Source organism: Amblyomma maculatum, chromosome 5 (assembly GCF_055883805.1).
Source record: "Amblyomma maculatum isolate TAMU_Amacu chromosome 5, ASM5588380v1, whole genome shotgun sequence".
NCBI lineage: Eukaryota > Metazoa > Arthropoda > Arachnida > Ixodida > Ixodidae > Amblyomma > Amblyomma maculatum.
Genome location: NC_139348.1, coordinates 9,490,531 through 9,509,681, shown reverse-complemented (window position 1 = coordinate 9,509,681; position 19,151 = coordinate 9,490,531). Strand labels below are relative to the sequence as shown.

Genomic DNA, 19,151 nt, shown 5'->3' with positions numbered 1-19,151 from the left:
ACATCGGCCGCTGTCCCCCCTGCTACTTTCTTGGGTATTTATGTTGTCTGTATACGAACCTTCAGAGTGTTCACCACCGCCACCCTCAGCCATAGCGGCGGACGTGGGACGTCCTTTGTTACCGCCAGTGTCACGTAGAACGTGATCAAGAGCGAGGGCGAAAGCTGTGCTAGAACCCTCTTACGCTACCTATGGCTTCAAGACTGCCAGAACCGAGACCCCCGTAAGCTACAAGCAGATCAATCAAGGGGAAATGAGGGGGCTCGTTATAATACATGAAGGAAAGAAGCCAACAGTCGGCGAGGCCAAGGAAAGCGTTGGGGATGGTACTTTTATCTCTTTTTTTTTATGTTTACTTGGATAAGCACAGAAATTAGTAATGTAATCTGTTTTAGGGGAAAGATAGTTAGACACAAAGTAGAAGAAAAAACAACGTGCCGATGGTGGGATCCGAACCCACGACCTCCGAATAACGCGTCCGGTGCTCTACCAACTGAGCTACATCGGCCGCTGTCCCCCCTGCTACTTTCTTGGGTATTTATGTTGTCTGTATACCAACCTTGAGAGTGTTCACCACCGCCACCCTCAGCCATAGTGGCGGACGTGGGACGTCCTTTGTTACCGCCAGTGTCACGTAGAACGTGATCAAGAGCGAGGGCGAAAGCTGTGCTAGAGCCCTCTTACGCTACCTATGGCTTCAAGACTGCCAGAACCGAGACCCCCGTAAGCTACAAGCAGATCAATCAAGGGGAAATGAGGGGGCTCGTTATAATACATGAAGGAAAGAAGCCAACAGTCGGCGAGGCCAAGGAAAGCGTTGGGGATGGTACTTTTATTTCTTTTTTTTTTTAATATTTACTTGGATAAGCACAGAAATTAGTAATGTAATCTGTTTTAGGGGAAAGATAGTTAGACACAAAGTAGAAGAAAAAACAACGTGCCGATGGTGGGATCCGAACCCACGACCTCCGAATAACGCGTCCGGTGCTCTACCAACTGAGCTACATCGGCCGCTGTCCCCCCTGCTACTTTCTTGGGTATTTATGTTGTCTGTATACGAACCTTGAGAGTGTTCACCACCGCCACCCTCAGCCATAGCGGCGGACGTGGGACGTCCTTTGTTACCGCCAGTGTCACGTAGAACGTGATCAAGAGCGAGGGCGAAAGCTGTGCTAGAACCCTCTTACGCTACCTATGGCTTCAAGACTGCCAGAACCGAGACCCCCGTAAGCTACAAGCAGATCAATCAAGGGGAAATGAGGGGGCTCGTTATAATACATGAAGGAAAGAAGCCAACAGTCGGCGAGGCCAAGGAAAGCGTTGGGGATGGTACTTTGTTTCTTTTTTTTTTTTAATGTTTACTTGGATAAGCACGGAAATTAGTAATGTAATCTGTTTTAGGGGAAAGATAGTTAGACACAAAGTAGAAGAAAAAACAACGTGCCGATGGTGGGATCCGAACCCACGACCTCCGAATAACGCGTCCGGTGCTCTACCAACTGAGCTACATCGGCCGCTGTCCCCCCTGCTACTTTCTTGGGTATTTATGTTGTCTGTATACGAACCTTGAGAGTGTTCACCACCGCCACCCTCAGCCATAGCGGCGGACGTGGGACGTCCTTTGTTACCGCCAGTGTCACGTAGAACGTGATCAAGAGCGAGGGCGAAAGCTGTGCTAGAACCCTCTTACGCTACCTATGGCTTCAAGACTGCCAGAACCGAGACCCCCGTAAGCTACAAGCAGATCAATCAAGGGGAAATGAGGGGGCTCGTTATAATACATGACGGAAAGAAGCCAACAGTCGGCGAGGCCAAGGAAAGCGTTGGGGATGGTACTTTTATTTCTTTTTTTTTTGTTTTAATGTTTACTTGGATAAGCACAGAAATTAGTAATGTAATCTGTTTTAGGGGAAAGATAGTTAGACACAAAGTAGAAGAAAAAACAACGTGCCGATGGTGGGATCCGAACCCACGACCTCCGAATAACGCGTCCGGTGCTCTACCAACTGAGCTACATCGGCCGCTGTCCCCCCTGCTACTTTCTTGGGTATTTATGTTGTCTGTATACGAACCTTGAGATAGTTCACCACCGCCACCCTCAGCCATAGCGGCGGACGTGGGACGTCCTTTGTTACCGCCAGTGTCACGTAGAACGTGATCAAGAGCGAGGGCGAAAGCTGTGCTAGAACCCTCTTACGCTACCTATGGCTTCAAGATTGCCAGAACCGAGACCCCCGTAAGCTACAAGCAGATCAATCAAGGGGAAATGAGGGGGCTCGTTATAATACATGAAGGAAAGAAGCCAACAGTCGGCGAGGCCAAGGAAAGCGTTGGGGATGGTACTTTTATTTCTTTTTTTTTTTTTTTAATGTTTACTTGGATAAGCACAGAAATTAGTAATGTAATCTGTTTTAGGGGAAAGATAGTTAGACACAAAGTAGAAGAAAAAACAACGTGCCGATGGTGGGATCCGAACCCACGACCTCCGAATAACGCGTCCGGTGCTCTACCAACTGAGCTACATCGGCCGCTGTCCCCCCTGCTACTTTCTTGGGTATTTATGTTGTCTGTATACGAACCTTGAGAGTGTTCACCACCGCCACCCTCAGCCATAGCGGCGGACGTGGGACGTCCTTTGTTACCGCCAGTGTCACGTAGAACGTGATCAAGAGCGAGGGCGAAAGCTGTGCTAGAACCCTCTTACGCTACCTATGGCTTCAAGACTGCCAGAACCGAGACCCCCGTAAGCTACAAGCAGATCAATCAAGGGGAAATGAGGGGGCTCGTTATAATACATGAAGGAAAGAAGCCAACAGTCGGCGAGGCCAAGGAAAGCGTTGGGGATGGTACTTTTATTTCTTTTTTTTTTGTTTTAATGTTTACTTGGATAAGCACAGAAATTAGTAATCTAATCTGTTTTAGGGGAAAGATAGTTAGACACAAAGTAGAGAAAAAACAACGTGCCGATGGTGGGATCCGAACCCACGACCTCCGAATAACGCGTCCGGTGCTCTACCAACTGAGCTACATCGGCCGCTGTCCCCCCTGCTACTTTCTTGGGTATTTATGTTGTCTGTATACGAACCTTGAGAGTGTTCACCACCGCCACCCTCAGCCATAGCGGCGGACGTGGGACGTCCTTTGTTACCGCCAGTGTCACGTAGAACGTGATCAAGAGCGAGGGCGAAAGCTGTGCTAGAACCCTCTTACGCTACCTATGGCTTCAAGATTGCCAGAACCGAGACCCCCGTAAGCTACAAGCAGATCAATCAAGGGGAAATGAGGGGGCTCGTTATAATACATGAAGGAAAGAAGCCAACAGTCGGCGAGGCCAAGGAAAGCGTTGCGGATGGTACTTTTATTTCTTTTTTTGTTTTTTTAATGTTTACTTGGATAAGCACAGAAATTAGTAATGTAATCTGTTTTAGGGGAAAGATAGTTAGACACAAAGTAGAAGAAAAAACAACGTGCCGATGGTTGGATCCGAACCCACGACCTCCGAATAACGCGTCCGGTGCTCTACCAACTGAGCTACATCGGCCGCTGTCCCCCCTGCTACTTTCTTGGGTATTTATGTTGTCTGTATACGAACCTTGAGAGTGTTCACCACCGCCACCCTCAGCCATAGCGGCGGACGTCGGACGTCCTTTGTTACCGCCAGTGTCACGTAGAACGTGATCAAGAGCGAGGGCGAAAGCTGTGCTAGAACCCTCTTACGCTACCTATGCCTTCAAGACTGCCAGAACCGAGACCCCCGTAAGCTACAAGCAGATCAATCAAGGGGAAATGAGGGGGCTCGTTATAATACATGAAGGAAAGAAGCCAACAGTCGGCGAGGCCAAGGAAAGCGTTGGGGATGGTACTTTTATTTCTTTTTTTTTTTTAATGTTTACTTGGATAAGCACAGAAATTAGTAATGTAATCTGTTTTAGGGGAAAGATAGTTAGACACAAAGTAGAAGAAAAAACAACGTGCCGATGGTGGGATCCGAACCCACGACCTCCGAATAACGCGTCCGGTGCTCTACCAACTGAGCTACATCGGCCGCTGTCCCCCCTGCTACTTTCTTGGGTATTTATGTTGTCTGTATACGAACCTTGAGAGTGTTCACCACCGCCACCCTCAGCCATAGCGGCGGACGTGGGACGTCCTTTGTTACCGCCAGTGTCACGTAGAACGTGATCAAGAGCGAGGGCGAAAGCTGTGCTAGAACCCTCTTACGCTACCTATGGCTTCAAGACTGCCAGAACCGAGGCCCCCGTAAGCTACAAGCAGATCAATCAAGGGGAAATGAGGGGGCTCGTTATAATACATGAAGGAAAGAAGCCAACAGTCGGCGAGGCCAAGGAAAGCGTTGGGGATGGTACTTTTATTTCTTTTTTTTTTTAATGTTTACTTGGATAAGCACAGAAATTAGTAATGTAATCTGTTTTAGGGGAAAGATAGTTAGACACAAAGTAGAAGGAAAAACAACGTGCCGATGGTGGGATCCGATCCCACGACCTCCGAATAACGCGTCCGGTGCTCTACCAACTGAGCTACATCGGCCGCTGTCCCCCCTGCTACTTTCTTGGGTATTTATGTTGTCTGTATACGAACCTTCAGAGTGTTCACCACCGCCACCCTCAGCCATAGCGGCGGACGTGGGACGTCCTTTGTTACCGCCAGTGTCACGTAGAACGTGATCAAGAGCGAGGGCGAAAGCTGTGCTAGAACCCTCTTACGCTACCTATGGCTTCAAGACTGCCAGAACCGAGACCCCCGTAAGCTACAAGCAGATCAATCAAGGGGAAATGAGGGGGCTCGTTATAATACATGAAGGAAAGAAGCCAACAGTCGGCGAGGCCAAGGAAAGCGTTGGGGATGGTACTTTTATTTCTTTTTTTTTTGTTTAATTGTTTACTTGGATAAGCACAGAAATTAGTAATGTAATCTGTTTTAGGGGAAAGATAGTTAGACACAAAGTAGAAGAAAAAACAACGTGCCGATGGTGGGATCCGAACCCACGACCTCCGAATAACGCGTCCGGTGCTCTACCAACTGAGCTACATCGGCCGCTGTCCCCCCTGCTACTTTCTTGGGTATTTATGTTGTCTGTATACGAACCTTGAGATAGTTCACCACCGCCACCCTCAGCCATAGCGGCGGACGTGGGACGTCCTTTGTTACCGCCAGTGTCACGTAGAACGTGATCAAGAGCGAGGGCGAAAGCTGTGCTAGAACCCTCTTACGCTACCTATGGCTTCAAGATTGCCAGAACCGAGACCCCCGTAAGCTACAAGCAGATCAATCAAGGGGAAATGAGGGGGCTCGTTATAATACATGAAGGAAAGAAGCCAACAGTCGGCGAGGCCAAGGAAAGCGTTGGGGATGGTACTTTTATTTCTTTTTTTTTTTTTTTTTAATGTTTACTTGGATAAGCACAGAAATTTGTAATGTAATCTGTTTTAGGGGAAAGATAGTTAGACACAAAGTAGAAGAAAAAACAACGTGCCGATGGTGGGATCCGAACCCACGACCTCCGAATAACGCGTCCGGTGCTCTACCAACTGAGCTACATCGGCCGCTGTCCCCCCTGCTACTTTCTTGGGTATTTATGTTGTCTGTATACGAACCTTGAGAGTGTTCACCACCGCCACCCTCAGCCATAGCGGCGGACGTGGGACGTCCTTTGTTACCGCCAGTGTCACGTAGAACGTGATCAAGAGCGAGGGCGAAAGCTGTGCTAGAACCCTCTTACGCTACCTATGGCTTCAAGACTGCCAGAACCGAGACCCCCGTAAGCTACAAGCAGATCAATCAAGGGGAAATGAGGGGGCTCATTATAATACATGAAGGAAAGAAGCCAACAGTCGGCGAGGCCAAGGAAAGCGTTGGGGATGGTACTTTTATTTCTTTTTTTTTTGTTTTAATGTTTACTTGGATAAGCACAGAAATTAGTAATGTAATCTGTTTTAGGGGAAAGATAGTTAGACACAAAGTAGAGAAAAAACAACGTGCCGATGGTGGGATCCGAACCCACGACCTCCGAATAACGCGTCCGGTGCTCTACCAACTGAGCTACATCGGCCGCTGTCCCCCCTGCTACTTTCTTGGGTATTTATGTTGTCTGTATACGAACCTTGAGAGTGTTCACCACCGCCACCCTCAGCCATAGCGGCGGACGTGGGACGTCCTTTGTTACCGCCAGTGTCACGTAGAACGTGATCAAGAGCGAGGGCGAAAGCTGTGCTAGAACCCTCTTACGCTACCTATGGCTTCAAGATTGCCAGAACCGAGACCCCCGTAAGCTACAAGCAGATCAATCAAGGGGAAATGAGGGGGCTCGTTATAATACATGAAGGAAAGAAGCCAACAGTCGGCGAGGCCAAGGAAAGCGTTGCGGATGGTACTTTTATTTCTTTTTTTGTTTTTTTAATGTTTACTTGGATAAGCACAGAAATTAGTAATGTAATCTGTTTTAGGGGAAAGATAGTTAGACACAAAGTAGAAGAAAAAACAACGTGCCGATGGTTGGATCCGAACCCACGACCTCCGAATAACGCGTCCGGTGCTCTACCAACTGAGCTACATCGGCCGCTGTCCCCCCTGCTACTTTCTTGGGTATTTATGTTGTCTGTATACGAACCTTGAGAGTGTTCACCACCGCCACCCTCAGCCATAGCGGCGGACGTGGGACGTCCTTTGTTACCGCCAGTGTCACGTAGAACGTGATCAAGAGCGAGGGCGAAAGCTGTGCTAGAACCCTCTTACGCTACCTATGCCTTCAAGACTGCCAGAACCGAGACCCCCGTAAGCTACAAGCAGATCAATCAAGGGGAAATGAGGGGGCTCGTTATAATACATGAAGGAAAGAAGCCAACAGTCGGCGAGGCCAAGGAAAGCGTTGGGGATGGTACTTTTATTTCTTTTTTTTTTTAATGTTTACTTGGATAAGCACAGAAATTAGTAATGTAATCTGTTTTAGGGGAAAGATAGTTAGACACAAAGTAGAAGAAAAAACAACGTGCCGATGGTGGGATCCGAACCCACGACCTCCGAATAACGCGTCCGGTGCTCTACCAACTGAGCTACATCGGCCGCTGTCCCCCCTGCTACTTTCTTGGGTATTTATGTTGTCTGTATACGAACCTTGAGAGTGTTCACCACCGCCACCCTCAGCCATAGCGGCGGACGTGGGACGTCCTTTGTTACCGCCAGTGTCACGTAGAACGTGATCAAGAGCGAGGGCGAAAGCTGTGCTAGAACCCTCTTACGCTACCTATGGCTTCAAGACTGCCAGAACCGAGGCCCCCGTAAGCTACAAGCAGATCAATCAAGGGGAAATGAGGGGGCTCGTTATAATACATGAAGGAAAGAAGCCAACAGTCGGCGAGGCCAAGGAAAGCGTTGGGGATGGTACTTTTATTTCTTTTTTTTTTTTTTTTAATGTTTACTTGGATAAGCACAGAAATTAGTAATGTAATCTGTTTTAGGGGAAAGATAGTTAGACACAAAGTAGAAGGAAAAACAACGTGCCGATGGTGGGATCCGATCCCACGACCTCCGAATAACGCGTCCGGTGCTCTACCAACTGAGCTACATCGGCCGCTGTCCCCCCTGCTACTTTCTTGGGTATTTATGTTGTCTGTATACGAACCTTCAGAGTGTTCACCACCGCCACCCTCAGCCATAGCGGCGGACGTGGGACGTCCTTTGTTACCGCCAGTGTCACGTAGAACGTGATCAAGAGCGAGGGCGAAAGCTGTGCTAGAACCCTCTTACGCTACCTATGGCTTCAAGACTGCCAGAACCGAGACCCCCGTAAGCTACAAGCAGATCAATCAAGGGGAAATGAGGGGGCTCGTTATAATACATGAAGGAAAGAAGCCAACAGTCGGCGAGGCCAAGGAAAGCGTTGGGGATGGTACTTTTATCTCTTTTTTTTTATGTTTACTTGGATAAGCACAGAAATTAGTAATGTAATCTGTTTTAGGGGAAAGATAGTTAGACACAAAGTAGAAGAAAAAACAACGTGCCGATGGTGGGATCCGAACCCACGACCTCCGAATAACGCGTCCGGTGCTCTACCAACTGAGCTACATCGGCCGCTGTCCCCCCTGCTACTTTCTTGGGTATTTATGTTGTCTGTATACCAACCTTGAGAGTGTTCACCACCGCCACCCTCAGCCATAGTGGCGGACGTGGGACGTCCTTTGTTACCGCCAGTGTCACGTAGAACGTGATCAAGAGCGAGGGCGAAAGCTGTGCTAGAGCCCTCTTACGCTACCTATGGCTTCAAGACTGCCAGAACCGAGACCCCCGTAAGCTACAAGCAGATCAATCAAGGGGAAATGAGGGGGCTCGTTATAATACATGAAGGAAAGAAGCCAACAGTCGGCGAGGCCAAGGAAAGCGTTGGGGATGGTACTTTTATTTCTTTTTTTTTTAATATTTACTTGGATAAGCACAGAAATTAGTAATGTAATCTGTTTTAGGGGAAAGATAGTTAGACACAAAGTAGAAGAAAAAACAACGTGCCGATGGTGGGATCCGAACCCACGACCTCCGAATAACGCGTCCGGTGCTCTACCAACTGAGCTACATCGGCCGCTGTCCCCCCTGCTACTTTCTTGGGTATTTATGTTGTCTGTATACGAACCTTGAGAGTGTTCACCACCGCCACCCTCAGCCATAGCGGCGGACGTGGGACGTCCTTTGTTACCGCCAGTGTCACGTAGAACGTGATCAAGAGCGAGGGCGAAAGCTGTGCTAGAACCCTCTTACGCTACCTATGGCTTCAAGACTGCCAGAACCGAGACCCCCGTAAGCTACAAGCAGATCAATCAAGGGGAAATGAGGGGGCTCGTTATAATACATGAAGGAAAGAAGCCAACAGTCGGCGAGGCCAAGGAAAGCGTTGGGGATGGTACTTTGTTTCTTTTTTTTTTTTAATGTTTACTTGGATAAGCACGGAAATTAGTAATGTAATCTGTTTTAGGGGAAAGATAGTTAGACACAAAGTAGAAGAAAAAACAACGTGCCGATGGTGGGATCCGAACCCACGACCTCCGAATAACGCGTCCGGTGCTCTACCAACTGAGCTACATCGGCCGCTGTCCCCCCTGCTACTTTCTTGGGTATTTATGTTGTCTGTATACGAACCTTGAGAGTGTTCACCACCGCCACCCTCAGCCATAGCGGCGGACGTGGGACGTCCTTTGTTACCGCCAGTGTCACGTAGAACGTGATCAAGAGCGAGGGCGAAAGCTGTGCTAGAACCCTCTTACGCTACCTATGGCTTCAAGACTGCCAGAACCGAGACCCCCGTAAGCTACAAGCAGATCAATCAAGGGGAAATGAGGGGGCTCGTTATAATACATGACGGAAAGAAGCCAACAGTCGGCGAGGCCAAGGAAAGCGTTGGGGATGGTACTTTTATTTCTTTTTTTTTTGTTTTAATGTTTACTTGGATAAGCACAGAAATTAGTAATGTAATCTGTTTTAGGGGAAAGATAGTTAGACACAAAGTAGAAGAAAAAACAACGTGCCGATGGTGGGATCCGAACCCACGACCTCCGAATAACGCGTCCGGTGCTCTACCAACTGAGCTACATCGGCCGCTGTCCCCCCTGCTACTTTCTTGGGTATTTATGTTGTCTGTATACGAACCTTGAGATAGTTCACCACCGCCACCCTCAGCCATAGCGGCGGACGTGGGACGTCCTTTGTTACCGCCAGTGTCACGTAGAACGTGATCAAGAGCGAGGGCGAAAGCTGTGCTAGAACCCTCTTACGCTACCTATGGCTTCAAGATTGCCAGAACCGAGACCCCCGTAAGCTACAAGCAGATCAATCAAGGGGAAATGAGGGGGCTCGTTATAATACATGAAGGAAAGAAGCCAACAGTCGGCGAGGCCAAGGAAAGCGTTGGGGATGGTACTTTTATTTCTTTTTTTTTTTTTTAATGTTTACTTGGATAAGCACAGAAATTAGTAATGTAATCTGTTTTAGGGGAAAGATAGTTAGACACAAAGTAGAAGAAAAAACAACGTGCCGATGGTGGGATCCGAACCCACGACCTCCGAATAACGCGTCCGGTGCTCTACCAACTGAGCTACATCGGCCGCTGTCCCCCCTGCTACTTTCTTGGGTATTTATGTTGTCTGTATACGAACCTTGAGAGTGTTCACCACCGCCACCCTCAGCCATAGCGGCGGACGTGGGACGTCCTTTGTTACCGCCAGTGTCACGTAGAACGTGATCAAGAGCGAGGGCGAAAGCTGTGCTAGAACCCTCTTACGCTACCTATGGCTTCAAGACTGCCAGAACCGAGACCCCCGTAAGCTACAAGCAGATCAATCAAGGGGAAATGAGGGGGCTCGTTATAATACATGAAGGAAAGGAGCCAACAGTCGGCGAGGCCAAGGAAAGCGTTGGGGATGGTACTTTTATTTCTTTTTTTTTTGTTTTAATGTTTACTTGGATAAGCACAGAAATTAGTAATCTAATCTGTTTTAGGGGAAAGATAGTTAGACACAAAGTAGAGAAAAAACAACGTGCCGATGGTGGGATCCGAACCCACGACCTCCGAATAACGCGTCCGGTGCTCTACCAACTGAGCTACATCGGCCGCTGTCCCCCCTGCTACTTTCTTGGGTATTTATGTTGTCTGTATACGAACCTTGAGAGTGTTCACCACCGCCACCCTCAGCCATAGCGGCGGACGTGGGACGTCCTTTGTTACCGCCAGTGTCACGTAGAACGTGATCAAGAGCGAGGGCGAAAGCTGTGCTAGAACCCTCTTACGCTACCTATGGCTTCAAGATTGCCAGAACCGAGACCCCCGTAAGCTACAAGCAGATCAATCAAGGGGAAATGAGGGGGCTCGTTATAATACATGAAGGAAAGAAGCCAACAGTCGGCGAGGCCAAGGAAAGCGTTGCGGATGGTACTTTTATTTCTTTTTTTGTTTTTTTAATGTTTACTTGGATAAGCACAGAAATTAGTAATGTAATCTGTTTTAGGGGAAAGATAGTTAGACACAAAGTAGAAGAAAAAACAACGTGCCGATGGTTGGATCCGAACCCACGACCTCCGAATAACGCGTCCGGTGCTCTACCAACTGAGCTACATCGGCCGCTGTCCCCCCTGCTACTTTCTTGGGTATTTATGTTGTCTGTATACGAACCTTGAGAGTGTTCACCACCGCCACCCTCAGCCATAGCGGCGGACGTCGGACGTCCTTTGTTACCGCCAGTGTCACGTAGAACGTGATCAAGAGCGAGGGCGAAAGCTGTGCTAGAACCCTCTTACGCTACCTATGCCTTCAAGACTGCCAGAACCGAGACCCCCGTAAGCTACAAGCAGATCAATCAAGGGGAAATGAGGGGGCTCGTTATAATACATGAAGGAAAGAAGCCAACAGTCGGCGAGGCCAAGGAAAGCGTTGGGGATGGTACTTTTATTTCTTTTTTTTTTTAATGTTTACTTGGATAAGCACAGAAATTAGTAATGTAATCTGTTTTAGGGGAAAGATAGTTAGACACAAAGTAGAAGAAAAAACAACGTGCCGATGGTGGGATCCGAACCCACGACCTCCGAATAACGCGTCCGGTGCTCTACCAACTGAGCTACATCGGCCGCTGTCCCCCCTGCTACTTTCTTGGGTATTTATGTTGTCTGTATACGAACCTTGAGAGTGTTCACCACCGCCACCCTCAGCCATAGCGGCGGACGTGGGACGTCCTTTGTTACCGCCAGTGTCACGTAGAACGTGATCAAGAGCGAGGGCGAAAGCTGTGCTAGAACCCTCTTACGCTACCTATGGCTTCAAGACTGCCAGAACCGAGGCCCCCGTAAGCTACAAGCAGATCAATCAAGGGGAAATGAGGGGGCTCGTTATAATACATGAAGGAAAGAAGCCAACAGTCGGCGAGGCCAAGGAAAGCGTTGGGGATGGTACTTTTATTTCTTTTTTTTTTTAATGTTTACTTGGATAAGCACAGAAATTAGTAATGTAATCTGTTTTAGGGGAAAGATAGTTAGACACAAAGTAGAAGGAAAAACAACGTGCCGATGGTGGGATCCGATCCCACGACCTCCGAATAACGCGTCCGGTGCTCTACCAACTGAGCTACATCGGCCGCTGTCCCCCCTGCTACTTTCTTGGGTATTTATGTTGTCTGTATACGAACCTTGAGAGTGTTCACCACCGCCACCCTCAGCCATAGCGGCGGACGTGGGACGTCCTTTGTTACCGCCAGTGTCACGTAGAACGTGATCAAGAGCGAGGGCGAAAGCTGTGCTAGAACCCTCTTACGCTACCTATGGCTTCAAGACTGCCAGAACCGAGACTCCCGTAAGCTACAAGCAGATCAATCAAGGGGAAATGAGGGGGCTCGTTATAATACATGAAGGAAAGAAGCCAACAGTCGGCGAGGCCAAGGAAAGCGTTGGGGATGGTACTTTTATCTCTTTTTTTTTATGTTTACTTGGATAAGCACAGAAATTAGTAATGTAATCTGTTTTAGGGGAAAGATAGTTAGACACAAAGTAGAAGAAAAAACAACGTGCCGATGGTGGGATCCGAACCCACGACCTCCGAATAACGCGTCCGGTGCTCTACCAACTGAGCTACATCGGCCGCTGTCCCCCCTGCTACTTTCTTGGGTATTTATGTTGTCTGTATACCAACCTTGAGAGTGTTCACCACCGCCACCCTCAGCCATAGTGGCGGACGTGGGACGTCCTTTGTTACCGCCAGTGTCACGTAGAACGTGATCAAGAGCGAGGGCGAAAGCTGTGCTAGAGCCCTCTTACGCTACCTATGGCTTCAAGACTGCCAGAACCGAGACCCCCGTAAGCTACAAGCAGATCAATCAAGGGGAAATGAGGGGGCTCGTTATAATACATGAAGGAAAGAAGCCAACAGTCGGCGAGGCCAAGGAAAGCGTTGGGGATGGTACTTTTATTTCTTTTTTTTTTTTAATATTTACTTGGATAAGCACAGAAATTAGTAATGTAATCTGTTTTAGGGGAAAGATAGTTAGACACAAAGTAGAAGAAAAAACAACGTGCCGATGGTGGGATCCGAACCCACGACCTCCGAATAACGCGTCCGGTGCTCTACCAACTGAGCTACATCGGCCGCTGTCCCCCCTGCTACTTTCTTGGGTATTTATGTTGTCTGTATACGAACCTTGAGAGTGTTCACCACCGCCACCCTCAGCCATAGCGGCGGACGTGGGACGTCCTTTGTTACCGCCAGTGTCACGTAGAACGTGATCAAGAGCGAGGGCGAAAGCTGTGCTAGAACCCTCTTACGCTACCTATGGCTTCAAGACTGCCAGAACCGAGACCCCCGTAAGCTACAAGCAGATCAATCAAGGGGAAATGAGGGGGCTCGTTATAATACATGAAGGAAAGAAGCCAACAGTCGGCGAGGCCAAGGAAAGCGTTGGGGATGGTACTTTTATTTCTTTTTTTTTTTAATGTTTACTTGGATAAGCACAGAAATTAGTAATGTAATCTGTTTTAGGGGAAAGATAGTTAGACACAAAGTAGAAGAAAAAACAACGTGCCGATGGTGGGATCCGAACCCACGACCTCCGAATGACGCGTCCGGTGCTCTACCAACTGAGCTACATCGGCCGCTGTCCCCCCTGCTACTTTCTTGGGTATTTATGTTGTCTGTATACGAACCTTGAGAGTGTTCACCACCGCCACCCTCAGCCATAGCGGCGGACGTGGGACGTCCTTTGTTACCGCCAGTGTCACGTAGAACGTGATCAAGAGCGAGGGCGAAAGCTGTGCTAGAACCCTCTTACGCTACCTATGGCTTCAAGACTGCCAGAACCGAGACCCCCGTAAGCTACAAGCAGATCAATCAAGGGGAAATGAGGGGGCTCGTTCCCACCATCGGCACGTTGTTTTTTCTTCTACTTTGTGTCTAACTATCTTTCCCCTAAAACAGATTACATTACTAATTTCTGTGCTTATCCAAGTAAACATTAAAAAAAAAAAGAAAAAAAGAAATAAAAGTACCATCCCCAACGCTTTCCTTCGCCTCGCCGACTGTTGGCTTCTTTCCTTCATGTATTATAACGAGCCCCCTCATTTCCCCTTGATTGATCTGCTTGTAGCTTACGGGGGTCTCGGTTCTGGCAGTCTTGAAGCCATAGGTAGCGTAAGAGGGTTCTAGCACAGCTTTCGCCCTCGCTCTTGATCAAGTTCTACGTGACACTGGCGGTAACAAAGGACGTCCCACGTCCGCCGCTATGGCTGAGGGTGGCGGTGGTGAACACTCTCAAGGTTCGTATACAGACAACATAAATACCCAAGAAAGTAGCAGGGGGGACAGCGGCCGATGTAGCTCAGTTGGTAGAGCACCGGACGCGTTATTCGGAGGTCGTGGGTTCGGATCCCACCATCGGCACGTTGTTTTTTCTTCTACTTTGTGTCTAACTATCTTTCCCCTAAAACAGATTACATTACTAATTTCTGTGCTTATCCAAGTAAACATTAAAAAAAAAAAAGAAATAAAAGTACCATCCCCAACGGTATTATAACGAGCCCCCTCATTTCCCCTTGATTGATCTGCTTGTAGCTTACGGGGGTCTCGGTTCTGGCAGTCTTGAAGCCATAGGTAGCGTAAGAGGGTTCTAGCACAGCTTTCGCCCTCGCTCTTGATCACGTTCTACGTGACACTGGCGGTAACAAAGGACGTCCCACGTCCGCCGCTATGGCTGAGGGTGGCGGTGGTGAACACTCTCAAGGTTCGTATACAGACAACATAAATACCCAGGAAAGTAGCAGGGGGGAGCGCGGCCGATGTAGCTCAGTTGGTAGAGCACCGGACGCGTTATTCGGAGGTCGTGGGTTCGGATCCCACCATCGGCACGTTGTTTTTTCTTCTACTTTGTGTCTAACTATCTTTCCCCTAAAACAGATTACATTACTAATTTCTGTGCTTATCCAAGTAAACATTAAAAAAAAAAAAGAAATAAAAGTACCATCCCCAGCGCTTTCCTTGGCCTCGCCGACTGTTGGCTTCTTTCCTTCATGTATTATAACGAGCCCCCTCATTTCCCCTTGATTGATCTGCTTGTAGCTTACGGGGGTCTCGGTTCTGGCAGTCTTGAAGCCATAGGTAGCGTAAGAGGGTTCTAGCACAGCTTTCGCCCTCGCTCTTGATCACGTTCTACGTGACACTGGCGGTAACAAAGGACGTCCCACGTCCGCCGCTATGGCTGAGGGTGGCGGTGGTGAACACTCTCAAGGTTCGTATACAGACAACATAAATACCCAAGAAAGTAGCAGGGGGGACAGCGGCCGATGTAGCTCAGTTGGTAGAGCACCGGACGCGTTATTCGGAGGTCGTGGGTTCGGATCCCACCATCGGCACGTTGTTTTTTCTTCTACTTTGTGTCTAACTATCTTTCCCCTAAAACAGATTACATTACTAATTTCTGTGCTTATCCAAGTAAACATTAAAAAAAAAAAGAAATAAAAGTACCATCCCCAACGCTTTCCTTGGCCTCGCCGACTGTTGGCTTCTTTCCTTCATGTATTTTAACGAGCCCCCTCATTTCCCCTTGATTGATCTGCTTGTAGCTTACGGGGGTCTCGGTTCTGGCAGTCTTGAAGCCATAGGTAGCGTAAGAGGGTTCTAGCACTCCTTTCGCCCTCGCTCTTGATCACGTTCTACGTGACACTGGCGGTAACAAAGGACGTCCCACGTCCGCCGCTATGGCTGAGGGTGGCGGTGGTGAACACTCTCAAGGTTCGTATACAGACAACATAAATACCCAAGAAAGTAGCAGGGGGGACAGCGGCCGATGTAGCTCAGTTGGTAGAGCACCGGACGCGTTATTCGGAGATCGTGGGTTCGGATCCCACCATCGGCACGTTGTTTTTTCTTCTACTTTGTGTCTAACTATCTTTCCCCTAAAACAGATTACATTACTAATTTCTGTGCTTATCCAAGTAAACATTAAAAAAAAAAAGAAATAAAAGTACCATCCCCAACGCTTTCCTTGGCCTCGCCGACTGTTGGCTTCTTTCCTTCATGTATTATAACGAGCCCCCTCATTTCCCCTTGATTGATCTGCTTGTAGCTTACGGGGGTCTCGGTTCTGGCAGTCTTGAAGCCATAGGTAGCGTAAGAGGGTTCTAGCACAGCTTTCGCCCTCGCTCTTGATCACGTTCTACGTGACACTGGCGGTAACAAAGGACGTCCCACGTCCGCCGCTATGGCTGAGGGTGGCGGTGGTGAACACTCTCAAGGTTCGTATACAGACAACATAAATACCCAAGAAAGTAGCAGGGGGGACAGCGGCCGATGTAGCTCAGTTGGTAGAGCACCGGACGCGTGTTTCGGAGGTCGTGGGTTCGGATCCCACCATCGGCACGTTGTTTTTTCTTCTACTTTGTGTCTAACTATCTTTCCCCTAAAACAGATTACATTACTAATTTCTGTGCTTATCCAAGTAAACATTAAAAAAAAAAAAAAAGTACCATCCCCAACGCTTTCCTTGGCCTCGCCGACTGTTGGCTTCTTTCCTTCATGTATTATAACGAGCCCCCTCATTTCCCCTTGATTGATCTGCTTGTAGCTTACGGGGGTCTCGGTTCTGGCAGTCTTGAAGCCATAGGTAGCGTAAGAGGGTTCTAGCACAGCTTTCGCCCTCGCTCTTGATCACGTTCTACGTGACACTGGCGGTAACAAAGGACGTCCCACGTCCGCCGCTATGGCTGAGGGTGGCGGTGGTGAACACTCTCAAGGTTCGTATACAGACAACATAAATACCCAAGAAAGTAGCAGGGGGGACAGCGGCCGATGTAGCTCAGTTGGTAGAGCATCGGACGCGTTATTCGGAGGTCGTGGGTTCGGATCCCACCATCGGCACGTTGTTTTTTCTTCTACTTTGTGTCTATCTTTCCCCTAAAACAGATTACATTACTAATTTCTGTGCTTATCCAAGTAAACATTAAAAAAAAAAAAAAGAAATAAAAGTACCATCCCCAACGCTTTCCTTGGCCTCGCCGACTGTTGGCTTCTTTCCTTCATGTATTATAACGAGCCCCCTCATTTCCCCTTGATTGATCTGCTTGTAGCTTACGGGGGTCTCGGTTCTGGCAGTCTTGAAGCCATAGGTAGCGTAAGAGGGTTCTAGCACAGCTTTCGCCCTCGCTCTTGATCACGTTCTACGTGACACTGGCGGTAACAAAGGACGTCCCACGTCCGCCGCTATGGCTGAGGGTGGCGGTGGTGAACACTCTCAAGGTTCGTATACAGACAACATAAATACCCAAGAAAGTAGCAGGGGGGACAGCGGCCGATGTAGCTCAGTTGGTAGAGCACCGGACGCGTTATTCGGAGGTCGTGGGTTCGGATCCACCATCGGCACGTTGTTTTTTCTTCTACTTTGTGTCTAACTATCTTTCCCCTAAAACAGATTACATTACTAATTTCTGTGCTTATCCAAGTAAACATTAAAAAAAAAAAGAAATAAAAGTACCATCCCCAACGCTTTCCTTGGCCTCGCCGACTGTTGGCTTCTTTCCTTCATGTATTATAACGAGCCCCCTCATTTCCCCTTGATTGATCTGCTTATATACATACATATATATATATATATATATATATATATATATATATATGTATGTATATAAGCAGATCAATCAAGGGGAAATGAGGGGGCTCGTTATAATACATATAATAGGGGGCTCGTTATATATATATATATATATATATATATATTCCAGCCATTTCACATACGGCTCTTCTACACCCTCATTTCGCAGTGCCTGCATGATTTTCGATGTTTATAATGCTTTTTCGTAATCAATGAAGGTCATGTATAAGGGCTGGTTACATTCCAACCTTATTTGTATCAAGTTTGTATATGATCGATAGCAGAGTACTCTTTCCGAAATCCTGCTTGATCTGTTGATGGATTGAAGTCTAAGGTTGTCCTCATTCCAGTAGCGGTTACCTTAGTAAATACCTTATACGTAGCAGACAGTAAGCTGATTGGTCTGCAATTTTTCAAGTCCTTAGCGTTCCCCTTTTTATGAAGTAAGATAATCTTCCTCGATTCAGGTACTGTCGATGACACCAGACATTGCGTGTTATGTTTGTTGGGACTACATCCCAAGATCGGTTAAGCCCTTGCTAAGTTCCAGTTCGGGGCATTCCAATTTAGTGAAAAATGGTATGATCAACACATGCTTGCTCAGTGCATTGAAGAAATCTTGCTACCACGGGATGGGCAACAGTTTTGAACGGCAATTGACAAGAATTGCAAAGGCCGGTTATGGAATTCCGTGATTAATGAGGCCTGTTCTCGGCTAATAAGAGCCTAAAAGGAACGTTCAGGCAGAAGTGCCTGCCCAGTATGGGTGAGAAGAAGAGGAAAGTTGCGGTGGTACCTTATGTGCATAGGATTTCACATGGCCTCAAGAATGTTGGCAAGAGTCATGGTGTTGATGTTACATTGACCGCCCAGCTCAAGATGAAGAGGATCTGCCCGCCTATAAAAAGGGAACGAGAATCTAAAATGCAGGAATGGGGTGTTAAACATAGAGACCCATTTGTCAGCTGCAAGACTGGTGTTGTGTACAGGTTTCCGCTCTCTTGTGGAGCCTGTTATATAGGAAAGATAGGGCGGCGTATAAACAGAAGGCTACAGGAACACCGCAACAACTTGAACAGTGGCAAAAACAAAACTTTTCTGGTCTTCCATTGCCGTTTTTGTGAGGCAATGAAGAAAGAGATGAAGAAGTGTACTCCCCTATTTGACCAGGTTAGAATATTGTATCGGCAGAAAGAAAAGTTGACGAGGGAACTCTTTGAAGCATATTTTATTTCAAGGGATATCAAGTGCATCAGCAGGACTTCTCTCGCTCTTTCGAGCAAAAAGGTTCCTTTTTTGAGTAACGTTTTGTTCAGCAGACGAACCCAGGGATGTTTTATGAAAAAGCTTTTTTTTCGTCACATTTGTTTTTGTCTCGGCCTTGGATTAAATGCCGAGGCTGCGTTGTGAGTCAGCGCTTCCTGTAGCTTCCTGTCCTGTTCGCGCTGTTTTGATAACAATTGAGAGCAGCGTCACCTCCAGACGCTGCAGGCATCAGTTTCCAGAATTACATTGAGCTACGCGTTAGGAGAT

The 19,151-nt window shown here is 47.8% G+C and overlaps 1 protein-coding gene and 2 non-coding genes across 8 annotated transcripts in view; 2 read left to right on the top strand and 1 right to left on the bottom strand.

Annotated features, from left to right (window-relative positions):
• The window catches only part of LOC146187733 (beta-hexosaminidase subunit alpha-like), a 709,199-nt gene that overhangs the window by 338,003 nt on the left and 352,045 nt on the right, over window positions 1–19,151 (top strand). The window lies entirely within an intron of this gene.
• On the bottom strand, window positions 13,560–13,632 carry TRNAT-CGU (transfer RNA threonine (anticodon CGU)). Its single transcript has one exon. It is a non-coding gene; the product is annotated as a tRNA-Thr (tRNA).
• TRNAT-CGU (transfer RNA threonine (anticodon CGU)) lies at window positions 16,318–16,390 on the top strand. The gene has a single exon. It is a non-coding gene; the product is annotated as a tRNA-Thr (tRNA).